Below are 15,671 nucleotides of genomic sequence, written 5' to 3' on the forward strand. Positions count from 1 at the left end.
CACTAGTCTCCAATGCCAGGATCCGTTGTGGGCTGTGACTCACAAGGAGGGTAGCACTGGTGCACTGCAGTCAGCTCCTGAGAGCCAGTTGTGCACACTGCTTCCCAGCTCTGTGTTCAGTGAAATCACGCAGGTAGCTAGACATCTATCACAGTGTGGGTATTTACACCATGGAAATTGGCAAATGCTACAAGTCAGATATTTCTTCTTTTTCCTTCTTTCTTTCTTTTTTTTAAGCCCAGAATCCTAACCACTAGGCCACTAGGGAACTACCTTTTTTTTCTTTCCTTCTTTCCTTTTTTTTTTTTTTTTTTTTTTGCGGTACGCAGGCCTCTCACTGTTGTGGCCTCTCCCGTTGCGGAGCACAGGCTCTGGACGCGCAGGCTCAGCGGCCTAGCCGCTCCGCGGCATGTGGTATCTTCCCGGACCAGGGCACGAACCCGTGTCCCCTGCATCGGCAGGCAGACTGTCAACCACTGCGCCACCAGGGAAGCCCCCTTTTTTTTTTTTTTTTTTTTTTTTAAAGCACTGATTTAACAGTGACTCCACTGAAAGTAAATAAGGCTTCTTAGAGAAATAGCTGATTCCATACCTGAGGCTAAGAGATAGATAAGGCTGGAACATCTTACTGTGTCAGGAAGCATAGAAGTTTTCAAAGATCAATGTAGCCATGTCAGAAGGACACAGGAGCCAATTTAAAAGGGACTCCTACTGGCCAAAGCTACGATAATTTGGGCATCAAAAAGAGAATACTGTCTGAGGTTAACATATTGTAAAGCTAAAAAATCCATAATGATACCAAAAAAAAAAAAAAGGTAACATCATGTAGTCTAAAATGAAAGTGAATAGAACGTATTTCCGCTAAACCTTATTATTCAATCATTTTTTTTAAATAAAGAAATAAATTTATTTATTTTTGGCTGCATTGCTTCTTTGTTGCTACGCGGGCTTTCTCTAGCTGCTGCAAGCGGGGCTACTCTTCATTGCGGTGAGTGGGCTTCTCATTGAGGTGGCTTCTCTTGTTGTGGAGCACGGGCTCTAGAGTGCAGGCTCAGTAGTTGTGGCACGTGGGCTTCAGTAGTTGTGGCTCACAGGCTCAGTAGTTGTGGCTCGCAGGCTCTAGAGCACAGGCTCAGTAGTTGAAGCCCGGCACTGTTGTTTCTTGACTGCTCCTCCCTTGTCTCTGCATCTCTTCCCTTCCCTGATTAACAAGTGTTTGAACCTGACCTCTAGTACTCAGGGAAAGTCAAGAAACGGGGGACACAGAAAGGCTTTCATGCTCAGGGGCCCCATAGGGTCCTGCTCAGTTTCAGTCCCACAGATTACAGGCTCAGTCTCACAAGACTGTCTCCACGTCAGCTGCCAATTGAAAGTCTGAGTTGTTACTTGTGCTTCCGAATGACTGGCTGTAAATTGGAGGTTCCTATCACCCGTTTCCTGGGTTCAATCAATGTGCCATACTGGCTCACAGAACTCAGAGAATGTTTACTTATATTTACCAGTTAATTACACAGGATATTATGAAGTATTCAGGTGAAGAGTGTCACCTGCAAATTGGCACTCGCCATCTACCTCTACAAGGATCAAATTATGAGCTGCTGCAGGTGCTGACATTTAACAGCCCCCTGAAAGGAGTTCAGGGTGGAGAGCAGAAATGAGGCACTCTGTGCTCTGGGAAGAAAACTGGCAGAACAGGTCTTCAGATAGTTAGATATTTTCAGGAGCCGATTTTATGAGCCCAATTCTTGCATCTCCTCATACCTAGAAAAGCACTAAAATCCTTCATGGTGACGTCTGCTCCTCGTGACTAGCAGAAACCTTCTGCCAAAAAAATACGTGCTGGATTGCATGTACTTACACTTCACCAAAATCACATATATACTGACCTTCCCCCTCACCTCTTTGGAGCAGTTTCTCAGAGCTATCTGAAATGCTGTCTCCCGGGCTATAGTCCTCATTTTGCCCCAAATCAAACTTAACTCACAACTCTCACCTTTTTTTTTTTCTGTCAACAAGAGGTACATAGATAGGGCAAGGTCTGGAAAGATCCTAAGAGCAGAAACCTCTGTCTGCATGGAACTGGGATGCACCACACTCTCCAAATATGGAAATGATCATCAACCTGGAAACTCATCAAATCTCTTTGTTCCAGAGTTTTGTTTTGCTTTTTTTTTTTTTTTTTGGCTGCGTTGGGTCTCCGTTGCTGCACACGGGCTTTCTCTAGTTGCGGCGAGCGGGGTCTGCTCTTTGTTGTGGTGCACGGGCTTCTCATTGCAGTGGCTTCTCTTGTGGCGGAGCACAGGCTCTAGGTGCACGGGCTTCAGTAGTTGCAGCTTGTGGGCTCTAGAGCGCAGACTCAGTAGTTGCGGCATGCGGGCTCAGTAGTTGTGGCGCACGGGCTTAGTTGCTCTGCAGCATGCGGGATCTTCCCAGACCAGGGCTCGAACCCATGTCCCCTGCACTGGCAGGCAGGTTCTTAACCACTGCGCCACCGGGGAAATCCCTGTTCCAGAGTTTTTGTACAGTTTAACCTGTAGCTCCTCCTTGCCCCAACCTAGAGGTCAGTGGGTAGTGTTAAAAGTGTTAACCCTCTAATCGTTTGGTCTCTCTGGTGACCAGCCCCATCTTTAGGCCATCCGGGGGCCGCAACCTGAATCACTTCACTGGCATAAATTTAGGTGTGTCCCAACGGGCTCCTTATGAATAACAGACATTCCTACCAGTCAGGAAATTCCAAGGGTTTTAGGAGATTTTATGCCAGTCTTGGAGACAGAGACCAAGTATATTTCTTATTAAATCACCCAGCCTTAGAAAACAAATACAAATGGTTATTTAAAAATTTATAAGTAGTTAGGTATAGTTGAAACATAAAGGTATATGTGGGAGAATAGCAGAAAAAAGACTGACTCTTAGGCAAGGGAATATATGTGGTTTCTAAGAGCAAAGACTTCAGAGCCAGAGTGCCTAGTTATAAATCTGGTCGATATCACTTACCAGCTACGTGTCAGCCTAGGCAAGTTATTTTCTCATTTAATAAAATGGGTTCTTTGTGTCTAGCAGACTTGTTAGTAGTTAATGCATGTTAACTGGTATGGTAGTTGTTTTCCTTAAGCGGCTCAGTTTAACACAGTGTTTAATAAATGTGTATTAAATAAATTATATAGTATAGATGAAAAGAATCTGAAATCTTTCTAAAAATTAGTAATGTTAAAACTTCAATTCTGACAGCCACAGGTCCCTTTTTATTTTATAGTAGCCGTAACTTCAAGGCCTTGAACTTTTTGAAATTCTAAGAAAGATAACTTTAAAGACTCCTGGCCCTGATAGAATTTTTCATATTCTCAGGGATGTACACTTTCTAAGAATACTTAAAATTACATCCACTTAAATTTAGGGTATTACCTTTGCCTTTGACTTGAGGCTATATTTCGAAAATCATTCTACCAACATTCTCCTTGAGTCAGAAAATGCCTTCTAACTGGTACATTTATGTTTAGTTGTTTTTGTATTGTTCATGAATAAAATATATGAGTAAATATGATTGAATAGGGACTTCCCTGGTGGCGCAGTGGTTAAGAATCCGCCTGCCAATGCAGGGGACACGGGTTCGAGCCCTGGTCCGGGAAGATCCCACATGCCACAGAGCAACTAAGCCGGTGTGCCACAACTACTGAGCCTGCGCTCTAGAGCCCATGAGCCACAACTACTGAGCGTGCGTGCTGCAACTACTGAAGCCCGTGCACCGCAACGAAGGGTATCCCCCACTCGCCACAACTAGAGAAAGCCCGTGCACAGCGACAAAGACCCAATGCAGCCAAAAAAATAAATCAATACAATAAATAAATTTAAAAAAAAATAAGGAAACAACAGTGTTGCCTTGGGACAGGATCCTGGCTCCGCCTCAAGGGATACACGTAACAATATCTTTGAGCTCTTCTGAAAACCCCAACAAATGGAAGATGTTAACTACTTGACGAAGTAGTCTTCATTCCAGAGAGGAGGTCACAGTTTTATATCCTTGAGAACCACAGGTCATCAGGAGACAGTCTGAGGCCAGATTAAGGGATGCAGGCCCTGCACACTCCCTGATCCTTTATCAGCAACTCCACCCTTGAAGCATTGCTATAAAACTCCTCACCAAATCCCCCTAGGCTGGGACACACAGTTTTTGAGGCACGAGCCCACTGTGGCCCCCTTTGCCTGGCAAAGCAGCAAAGCTACTCTTTTCTACTTCACCCAAAAGTCTGTCTCCGAGATTCCATTCGGCACTGGTGCACAAGAGGCCAAGCTTTCGGCACCAGGATCTGATGCTAGGATCAGGTAGACAGTGTGGAACACTGTCTACACACAAGTAGACAGTGCGGGACAGTTAAACTGGTAGGGTAACCAGTTAGTGTCAGCTGAGAATTGGAGAATTGCTTGGTGGTGTGGAAAAACACACATCAGAGGTTGCCATAACATTACACCAGACTGGGTGGCTCAAACAACAGAAATGTATTTTCTCGCAGTTCTGGAGGCTGGAAGGTCAAGATCAAGGTGTTGACAGGTTTGGCTTCTCCAGAGGCCTCTCTCCTTGACTTGGAGATGCCAGCCTCTTGCTGTGTCCTCATACAGCCTTTTTCCCTGTGTGCATGCATCCTTGGTTAACTCTTTTTGAGGGTCTAAATTTCCTCTTATGAGGACATCAGTCAAACTGGATTGGGGCTCACCCTGAGACTCTCATTTTAACTCCATAACCTCTTTAAAGGCTGTTTCTCCTAATACAATCATATTCTGAGGTACTGGGAGTTAAGACTTCAACATGAATTTTGGAGAGACAATCGAGTTCATTATGTCATGCTTCTATTGGAGACTCATTCTTTTGTGCTCTTCTATCTTGAATATCCTTGCCAACTGACTAACTCCTGGTCAAGATCTAAGTAGATATAATTTCCTTTGTGCTATAACCTATCTCAAAAATACCTATGTGTATCCTTAGGACTGCTGAATATCTAAACAAGCTATAACCTAATTAGCAAATTACATAACATGATTATAGAAAAGATAAAGGTAGTGATTCATAGAAGTCTCAAAAGAAGGTCCCTTAGATAAGAAAATTATTTTAGGGATGTAGGTGGGTGGGACTTCATAAAATGGATTTTAGGTGATCCAAGTTCCTTTATTTCCCGAGAATCATTTCTTAAAATATTCAAAGATCACAACTATACTAGCATCCTTGAAGCTTTTTAAATGATAAAGCATAAAGTCAATATAAAAAATGTAAAATCAGTTTTTTGTCTGTTTAGATGACACCATCCATCTCTGAATCTGTCTAATCAGTCAACCAGCTCTCTCTGTTTGACATTAAAACACGAACAAACAAACAAAAACTCTAGTAATAGTCTAGGCTAGTCTACTTTATTGGTAAGCACATACTGTTGAGGATTTGTTATCCTTACTCGTTAATGTTACAGCCTATACTCCTAATCTAAATAGGTGTCTTGAAGTGTATGCTTTTGGTCAATATTTTATGTCTTAGAACATCTCTTTTTATATGTCTAGGTCTGTTGTTAATGTTAAACTGGGTATAGCAATCCCCCTTATCTGTGGGAGATATGTTCCAAGACATCTAGTGAATGCTTAAAACTGTGAATAGTACCAATCCCTCTGTATACTGTGCTCTTTCATATACATACATATGAGTATACAGTGTGCATACGATAGACAAAGGCATGATTCACTCCCTGGGTGGGACGGAGGTGGACAGCACAAGATTTCATCATGCTACTCAGAACAGCACACAATTTTAAACTTACAAACTGTTTATTTTTGGAATTTTCTATTTAATACCTTCAGGCTGCAGTTGACCGTGGGTAACTGAAACCTCAGAAAGCAAATAAAGCAAAAAACAGCAAATAAAGCAAAAAAGCAAATAAAGCTAAGTGTATTTAGCATATACAAGTCTATTACCATACCATACCAGATTATTGTGTGTATTACTTAATATATTCTGAATATCTGAAAAAGTGATGAATAAATGTTTTTGAGAGAGTTGAATAAATAAATGGTAATTTCTAGAGAGTAACTTCTCAGGATTTGACTAGGACTGAGCATAGTTTTAATTGTGTTTATAGCCTGACTGTCTCTAAAAAGGATACGTTAACAAACAAAAGAAGAGTGGCCTGTATAGCTGACTCACTTTGCTGTACAGCAGAAACAAACACATTATAAAGCAACTACACTCCAATAAAAATTAGTAAAAAAAAGAATAGTGGTCCTGTATTTCTTAAACACAAAATACTCATTTGATGATGGAAACAGGTGGTTAAAGTTTGATATTACTCACCACTAAGATGATTAATTCCCTCCAGACTCATTCTATAAGTCCAGCATTACCCTAATTCCAAAACTAGACAAGGACATTACAAGAAAAGACAGCTACAAACCAATATTTCTCATGAACATAGATACTAAAATCCTTAAAAAAAATTACCAAAATTTCATAAAACAATGAATAGAAATAATCATACATCATGACCACCTGGGATTTATCCCAGGTATGCAAAGCTGCTCAGTATTTGAAAATCAATGTACTCCATCACATGAACAGGCTAAAAAAGAAAAATCACATGATCATATCAATAGATACAGAAAAAGTACTTGACAAAATCCAAAGCCTATCACGATAAAAACTCTAAGTGAAGTAGGAACAGAGGAGAACTTTCTTAACTTGATAAAGAACATCTACAAAAAAAAACCAAATCAAAACAAAAAAACCATGTAGCTAACAACATACTTAAATGGTTGAGAAACTCAAAGCTTTCCCACTAAGATCAGGAACAAGGTAAGGTTGTCTCCCCTCACAACTACTATTCAACATTGTTCTAGAAGTACTAGCTAATGTAATAAGACAAGAAAAGGAAATAAAAGGTATATAGATTGAGAAGGATGAAATAAAACTGCCTTTGCTTGAACGTGACATGATCGTCCATGCAGAAAATCCAAAAGAATTCACAAAAAAATTTCTATAACTAATAGACAATTATTGCAAGGTTGCAAGATACAAGGTTAATATACAAAAGCCAATCACATTCTTATATACGAGAAATAAAAAAGTGGAATTTGAAATTTAAAAAGCAATATCATTTATATTAGCATCCATAAAAGTAAATAACTAGAGGGAAGAGATATGGGAACATATGTATATGTATAGCTGATTCACTTTGTTGTGGAGCGGAAACTAACGCACCATTGTGGAGCGGTTGTACCCCAATGAAGATGTTAGAAGGGAAAAAAAAAAAAAGTAAATAACTAGATAAAAATCTAACAAAATATGTACCAGACCTATATGAGGAAAACTACAAAACTCTGATGAATGAAATCATAGAACTAAATAAATGGAGAGGTAGTATACATTCATGGATAGGAAGAATCAATATTACCAAGATGTCTGTTCTTATCAACTTGATCTATAGATTCAGTGCAATCCCAATCAATATCCCAGCAAGTTAATTTTTGGATATTGAAAAAGTGATTCTAAAGTTTATATGGGGCTTCCCTGGTGGTGCAGTGGTTAAGAATTCGCCTGCCAAATGCGCAGGCGACACGGGTTTGAGCCCTGGTCCAGGAAGATTCCACGTGCCATGGAGCAACTAAGCCCGTGCACCACAATTACTGAGCCTGCCCTCTAGAGCCAGCAAGCTACAACTACTGAGCCTGCATGCCACACCTACTGAAGCCTGCGCACCTAGACCCCTGCTCCACAACAAGAGAAGTCACTGCAATGTGAAGCCCACACACTGCAGCAAAGAGTAGCCCCCACTCGCAACTAGAGAAAGCCCGTGTGCAGCAACAAAGACCCAATGCAGCCAAAAATAAATTAAAAGAAAAAAAAATCCTGAAGTTTATATGAAGAGGCAAAAGACCCAGAATAGACAACACAGTACTGAAAAAGAAGAAAAAAGTTGGAGGACTGACACTACCTACCCAACTTCAAGACTTACTGTAAAGCTTCAATAATCAAGACATTGTGGTACTGGTGAAGGAATAGACAAATAGATCAATGGAACAGAACAGAGAGCCCAGAATATGAATATATAGAGTCAAATGATTTTTGACAAAGAAACAAAGGCAACAAAATGGAGCAGAGACAGTCTCCTCAACAAATGGTGCTAGAACAGCAGGACATACACACACACACAAATTAATCTAGACACAGACCTTACCTTTCACAAAACTTAACTCAAAATGGATCATAGGTCTAAATATAAAACAGAAAACTATAAAACTCTTAGAAGATAGCAGAGAAGAAAACCCAGATGACCTTGGATATAGAGATACCTTTTTAGGTACAGAACCAAAGGCACAATCCATGAAAGCAATAATTGATAAGTTGGGCTTTATTAAATTAAAAATTTCTGCTTTCCAAAAACACTATCAAGAGAACGAGAAGATAAGCCACAGATTGAGAGAAAATATTTGCAAAAGACACATCTGATAAAGGACCATTGTCCAAAATATACAAAGAACTCTTAAAACTCAACAAGAACACAACTAAATGTTCTTTAATCATAAAAAAACCCTCAACAATAATAAAACAAACAACCTGATTAAAAAATATGCCAGGGCTTCCCCCGTGGCGCAGTGGTTAAGAATCCACTTGCCAATGCAGGAGACATGGGTTCGAGCCCTGGTCCAGGAAGATCCCACATGCTGTGGAGCAACTAAGCCCGTGCGCCACAACTACTAAGCCTGCGATCTAGAACCCGAGTGCCACAACTACTGAGTCCATGCACCAAAACTACTGAAGCCTGCGTGCCTAGAGCCCATGCTGTGCAACAAGAGAAGCCACCACAATGAGAAGCCCGCGCACCGCAACGAAGAGTAGACCCCGCTCGCCGCAACTAGACAAAGCCCGCACACAGCAACGAAGACCCAACGCAGCCAAAAATAAATAAATTAAATAAATTAATTACAAAAAAATAGGCCGAAGACCTTAACAGACACCCCACCAAAGGAGATATGTTGATGGCAAATAAGCATTTGAAAAGATGCTCCACTCATATGTCATAAGGGAAATGCAAATTAAAACAATGATGAGATACCACTACACACCGATTAGAATGGTCATTGAAACACTGACAATACCAATTGCTGGCAAGGATGCTGTGCAATAGGAACTCTCATTCATTGCTGGTGGGAATGCAAAATGGTGCAGCCACTTTGGAAGACAGTTTGGTAGTTTCCTACAAAACTAAACATACTCTTACCATATAATCCAGCAATCTCACTCCTTGGTATGTACCCAAAGAAGTTGAAACTTATGTCCACACAAAAACTTGCACACGGATGTTTATAGCAGCTTTACTCATAATTGCCAAAACTTGGAGGCAACCAAGGTATCCTCCAATAGGTGAATGTATAAACAAACTGTGGTACATCCAGACAATGGAATGTTATTCAGCACTAGAAGGAAATGAGCTATCAAACCAGGAAAAGACATGAAGGATCTAAGGATCCTTCCCTAATGCATCCCTAATGCATGTTAATAAAATAAAGACGCCAATCTGAAAAGGCTACATACTGTATAATTCCAACTCTATGACTTTCTGCAAAATGCAAAACCATGGAGACAGTAAAAAGATCACTGATTGCCGGTGGTTGAGAGCGGGTGATGAGAGGAGGGATGAATAGTTGCAGCACAGAGGTTTTTAAGGGCAGTGGAAATATTCTATATGATACTGTAATGATGGATATACATGTCATTACCATTTGCCCAAATCCATAGAACGTACAAGACCAAGAATGAACCCTAATGTGAAGTCTGGATCTTGGGTGATTGTGATGTGGCAATGTACACTCGTCAATTGTAACAAGTGTACCACTCTGGTGGGAGATGTTTTTAATGGGGGAGGCTATGCATTTGTGGGGGAAGAGGGTGTATGGAAAAAAAATCTCTGTACCTTCCTTTTAATTTTGCTTTAAACCTCAAACTGCTCTAAAAAAAAAAAAACCTTAAAAAAAATTACCAATTCCCTATACAAGCAATTTTCTCCAATCTTGAAAGCAGAAGCTGTGCTCATTTCATTTCGTATCTCTTCCTCCAACACCATTTCCATCACCCTCTCAATACTTGGTACAGTTCATTATTTAGAGTATTTTGGAGGAATTAAATAATTTCACTTTGGAGGAAGACAGTTCTGTATGGAAGAGAATGTACTGATTGGACATAAACTCTTATTGGTAAACTACAATGGCAACTAAAAGTTTATAATCTGTCTCTTGTCAATTTCACCAACACAACTCACCTTTTAAGCCCTACCTAATCAGTTAACTAGGCTTGCTCCTTGTCAGTTTTTAAATGAAATTCAATTATTAATTTCTATTGAACAATTAATTCATAAGAATGTCTTATGAAAACAACAATGAACTTTGCTGTTTAATACCATACCCCAAAGTTCTTTGAACATATGCCCTTATTTAGTACTGTCTCTTCAGAAACTTCATTTCATGCTTTTAAGTCTGTCGTCAATGCGAAGTAATTTTTTTTTGGATCAAGTACTTTTTTTTTTTTCTTTTGGCCACACCCCACGGCTTGCGGGATCCTAGTTTCCCAACCAGAGATTTAACCTGGGCCCACAGCAGTGAAAGCGCGGAGTCCTAACCACTGAACCACCAGGAAACTCCTTGGATCAAGTACTTTTGAATACTTGCAGAAATTAAATTGATTCTACCATACCATAGCATCATGTTTATTATACTTATTGCTAATAATCAATAATAAGTCAGAATATGCTCTAAACAATAGCTAGGAAGATAAATAGGTCATTATAGTTGACAAAGGCAGAGCTGAAGAAAAAGGAAGAACCAGGTTACTAAGAGGGGGAAGTGAGTGTCTATGTCACAATTCAAACCAAGGAAAAAAAAACAACAACCCACTACCTTATACAACAACTGCCCACTATTCAGCCCCAAACTCTCTCCAGTGCCAACAGACACCCCACCAAAGATATTAAATGGAAAGTTCCAGGAATAACTCATAAGTTTAAAACTGCTGCTTTGAGTAGCATGATGAAACCTTGTGTCATCCCGCTCCGTCCCACCTGGGGAGTGACATGCTAGACTAATTCTGAAAGTAAGCAGCACAGAGAAAAACCTCTGGGTTTATATAGAGAGACCCTCTCCAGTGTTTTCATAACTGGGCTTCTTCCAGGATTAGAGCCAAAAGAGACTCTCTCTCCTTGCTGAGCATCTTAGTGCTCCCCTGAAATGATCACCCACCACTGAAGCAGAAGCTCCTCTCTGACACCTCCCCTTACTGTGCTGCCTTCGGCAGGAACACAAATATCCTCCTCACTCACTGTTTACCTTTTTTTTTTTTTTTTTTTGCGGTACGCGGGCCTCTCACTGCTGTGGCGTCTCCCGTTGCGGAGCACAGGCTCCGGACGCGCAGGCTCAGCGGCCATGGCTCACGGGCGCAGCCGCTCCGCGGCATGTGGGATCCTCCCGGACCGGGGCACGAACCCGTGTCCCCTGCATCGGCAGGTGGACCCTCAACCGCTGTGCCACCAGGGAAGCCCTGTTTACCCTTTTTTAACACCCAGCAGAGACTCGGCACTATTAAGCTACCTATTTCCTCTTATTATCAACACTAGGACGAATAGGTAAGGTGAGAGAATAATTACAGTGTAGTGGAGTTGACTGGGCAGAGGATTAGAAGTCAAAAGAGTGAAATCTGAGTCCCACCTCTGGAACAGGAAGCATTTAGACATTTGAACTGGTCATTTAACTTCTCTATATCTCAATTTCAGTATTTAACTGGAGGTCATAATATCCAGCTCAAAGAATTTTTGGGATAAAGAAATCAGATAATGCAAGTGGAAAGAAACCTGATAAACTCTAAAGCCCTAGCAAACAGTCATTTAGTCAGTCATTTATGCATTTTTCATCAACTGTTTATTGAATACCTACTGCATGCTAGCTACAGTTCTAGGCACAAGCTATATGAACGTCGCTAAGACAATGTCCCTCTCCTCATAGGGCTTAAAATTTAATGCAGAAGGCCTGTGAGAGGTTAATTTTATGAGCCAGCCTGGCTGGGCCACCATACCTAGGTATTTGGTCAAGCATTATTCTGGATGTTTCTGTGAGGGTGTTATGTTGTTGTTGTTTTGTTTTGTTTTTCCCCCCGGCTGACAGGTTTATTGCTGTGGGGAAGGGGACAGATGGCTCAGGAGCTCTTGGTGGGATGGGTCCGCTTCCTCGGCACCATCACAGGCTTCTGGCTGCGCAGGACGTTGCTGGCTCTGCAGAGGGCGGCCGTGCGCAAATCCGGGCGCTACTTGTTTCGGATTATGTGCCAGATGCTGGTGAGGGTGGCCCGGGCCTTCTTGTTGATGCTGGTCCGCACGTAGGAGTTGGCTAGCTTTCGCGGGCTGGATCTCTGCTTCGTGACCGCCACGACCCCTTTGCCGGCCGCCGCCGGCTCCACGCCCAGTCTTGCGGTGAATGAGCTCATTGTAGCGGAAGGAGTTGCGGCCCTTCAGGTTATTGGGCTCGGTTGGCACATCTGCCTCTTCCTCTTGATCAAGAAGCTGGACCAGTTCTGCACGACCATCCGTTGCAGATGCGCGGACATGGCGGCACCTCCTCTCGTTGCGACGGCCGGAGATGGAAAGAGGGGGGTGTTTGGGGATGAGATTTACATTGAAGTGATGGATTTCGAGTACAGCTGGTTGTCTTCCATAATGTGGGTAGGCCTTGTCTAATCAGTTGAAGACCTAACAAGAACAAAGGAGGGACACCTTCCTCCCCATCCCAACCCGGTCCCCGGCAAGAAGAATTCTACCAGCAGACTGTTTTGGACTTCAGCTGCAACGCCGGCTTTCCTGAGGCTCTAGCTTGATGGCCTTTGTACTTGAACTGCAGCAATGGCTCTTCCTCGGTCTCCAGCCTGCCAGCCCACCCTGCAGATTTTGGACTTGCCAACTTCTATAATCACATGAATAAATCCCTCAAAAAAAATCTTTTTCTACCTACAAGTGTCCCCTGCTTTTCGAAAGTACACTTTATGCCACTTCGCTTTCATGAAAGATACACAAACATTAGTACCTGTTTTCAGTAACCAAAAGAAATCGGAAGAGGATTTGCACTTTCAGGGAAAAAGGTGAAAAGTGAAAACAGCATTAAGTAAGCATTTGTTTTGCAAGAGCCATTATAGAGGCAGCAGCCAGCCCCAGCTTTGAGAGCGGCGCTGCAAGTTCCTTCCCCAGGATTTACGCTCAGCATTGCAGCGTCAAGCTGCCATAGTTTTGAACTACGATTCTGAGCATCTCTGCTTTATCTTGATTTACTCTGTGCACCCGTTAGCAAGATGTGTCCTAAGGTAATTGCCTCTTTGTTTTATGCCATTTCAGCTTAAGAAAGGTTTCATACGAAGGCTGTACTTCCGGATAACTGGGAAAAAACCTGTATTTGCACATTCTGTTGGTTCTGTTTCTTTGCAGAACCCTGACTAATACAGATTTGGGTACCAAGAAGTGGGGTGCTGCTATAACAAATACCTAAAAATGTGGGTAGAGGCTGGAGGAGTTTTGAGACACACGCTAGAAAAAGCCTAGATCACCAGGAAGAAATGGTTGGTAGGAATATGAATGATAAAGGTGATTCTGGTGAAGTCTCAGATGGAAATGAGGAACATGTTATTGAAAGTTTGGGGAAAGTTGATCCTTGTTATCAAGTACCAAAGAACTTGGTGGAATTGTGTTTTGTGGAAAGTAAACTTTGTGATAAAATAGGATATTTAGCTGAGGAGATTTCTAAGCAAACTGTTAAAGGTATGATTTCCCCTTGCTGCTTATAGTAATGTGAGAGGAGAGAAATAAATTGAAGGAGGAATTGTTAGGCAAAAAGGAACCAGAAATTGAGGATTTGGAAAATTCTCAGCCTATCCATATGGCAAAAAACAAGAAAGCTTGCTCCGGAGAGGACACCGTGGGTATAGCTGGAAAATCATTTGATAAAGGGATTAGGAGTGAAATTCCTGGGTTTAATCAGCCATCTCAGCGGAATCTAGCAATAGAGCTGGTGTTACACCAGCAGAAACACTGCCAGACTAGACTAAAAGGTGAAGAGATAAGACAAATTGAAGGAAGGCTATCAGACCTCTGAGATTCCACAGGATAGGGCAATCGATCTATCAACATGTGTTATCCTTTAAGGGAAGAGTAACCCTGATTCATGATGGTATCATGGGAATGATATCAGAGAGCTGCCACTCCCACCACAGACCCAGAGCACACAGGCCATTAGGGCAAGGCTCTCTCCTCCTCAGTTTCAGTGGGTTCAGGCCAGTGGCCAGGGCGGAGGGAGCAACAGGGCCACCTCAGTGGGCCTGGAGGTCAGAGCACTGAGCCAATGAGAATTATTTTTGAGACTTAAAATTTAATGGAATATTGATTTCATGGATATGACAACAAAAGCACAGGCAACAAAACCAAAAATAAACAAATGGGACCACATCAAACTTAAAACTTTTGCTCATCAAAGGACACAATAACAGAGTGAAAAGGCAACATATGGAATGGGAGAAAATATTTGCAAATCATATATCTGATAAGGGTTAATATCCAGATTATATAAAGAACTCATCAACAAAATAATCAAATAAACTGATTAGAAAATGGGCCAAGGACACGAACAGGCATTTCTTCAAAGATGATATAAAAATGGCCAACAAGCATATGAAAAGATGTTAAACATCATTAATCATCAGAGGAATGCAAATTAAAACCACAATGAGATATCTCTCTTCAAAAAAAGAGAGAAAAAAAAAAAGAAAAGCTACCATCAAAAAAAAAGAAAAGGAAAGCTACCATCAAGAAAAAGAAAGAAGGGGCTTCCCTGGTGGCGCAGTGGTTGAGAGTCCGCCTGCCGATGCAGGGGACACGGGTTCGTGCCCCGGTCCCGGAGGATCCCACATGCCGCGGAGCGGCTGGGCCCGTGAGCCATGGCCGCTGGGCCTGTGCGTCCAGAGCCTGTACTCCGCAACGGAAGAGGCCACGACGGTGAGAGGCTTGCATACCATACCACAAAAAAAAAAAAAAAAAAGAAAGAAAGAAAACCAGAAAATAACAAGTGTTGGTGAGGATGTGGAAAAATTGGAACTATTGTGCACCATTGGTGGAATTATAAAATAGTGCAACTGCTATGGAAAACAGTACGTCAGTTCCTCAAAAAATTAAAAACTTCTAGGTACTGAAAGTATTGAAAGCAAGGGCTCATAGAGATATCTGCACACCCATGTTCACAGCAGCACTATTCACAATAGCCAAAGGTGAAGCAACCCAAGTGTCCATCAGTGGTTGCATGGATAAATGAACTGTGGTGTATACACACAATGCAATAGTATTCAGTCTTAAAAAAGAAGGAAATCTTGTCACATCCTACAACAGGATGAACCTTGAGGGTATTATGCTAACTGAACTAAATTAGTCAAAAAACACACTGTATGATTCCACTTAAATGAGGTGTCTAAAGTCATCAAACTCATAGAAACAGAAAGTTGCATGGTGGTTGCCTCTAGCTGGTGCCAGGAAGAAAAGGGGACCTGTGGTTTAATGGGTACAGAGTTTCAGGTTTTTGTTTTTGTTTTTGTTTAATTTTGTTGAAGTATAGTTGACTAACAACGGTGT

At 41.7% G+C, this 15,671-nt stretch overlaps 1 protein-coding gene, 1 long non-coding RNA gene and 1 pseudogene across 2 annotated transcripts in view; 1 reads left to right on the plus strand and 2 right to left on the minus strand.

Moving 5' to 3' along the window:
• LOC101333672 (solute carrier family 2, facilitated glucose transporter member 3) overlaps positions 1-15,671 on the minus strand; it is a 76,125-nt gene that overhangs the window by 20,858 nt on the left and 39,596 nt on the right. The gene's annotated exons all lie outside the window — the stretch shown is intronic.
• On the minus strand, positions 12,024-12,616 carry LOC101333954 (large ribosomal subunit protein eL28 pseudogene; annotated as a pseudogene).
• Positions 13,242-15,671, plus strand: part of LOC101335673 (uncharacterized) — a 38,008-nt gene continuing 35,578 nt past the window's right edge. Inside the window, exon 1 of the long non-coding RNA XR_002174552.3 lies at positions 13,242-13,363. This is a non-coding gene — a long non-coding RNA (uncharacterized lncRNA). The remainder of the gene's footprint in view (positions 13,364-15,671) is intronic.

The sequence above is a fragment of the Tursiops truncatus genome, chromosome 11, assembly GCF_011762595.2.
Source record: "Tursiops truncatus isolate mTurTru1 chromosome 11, mTurTru1.mat.Y, whole genome shotgun sequence".
Taxonomy (NCBI): domain Eukaryota; kingdom Metazoa; phylum Chordata; class Mammalia; order Artiodactyla; family Delphinidae; genus Tursiops; species Tursiops truncatus.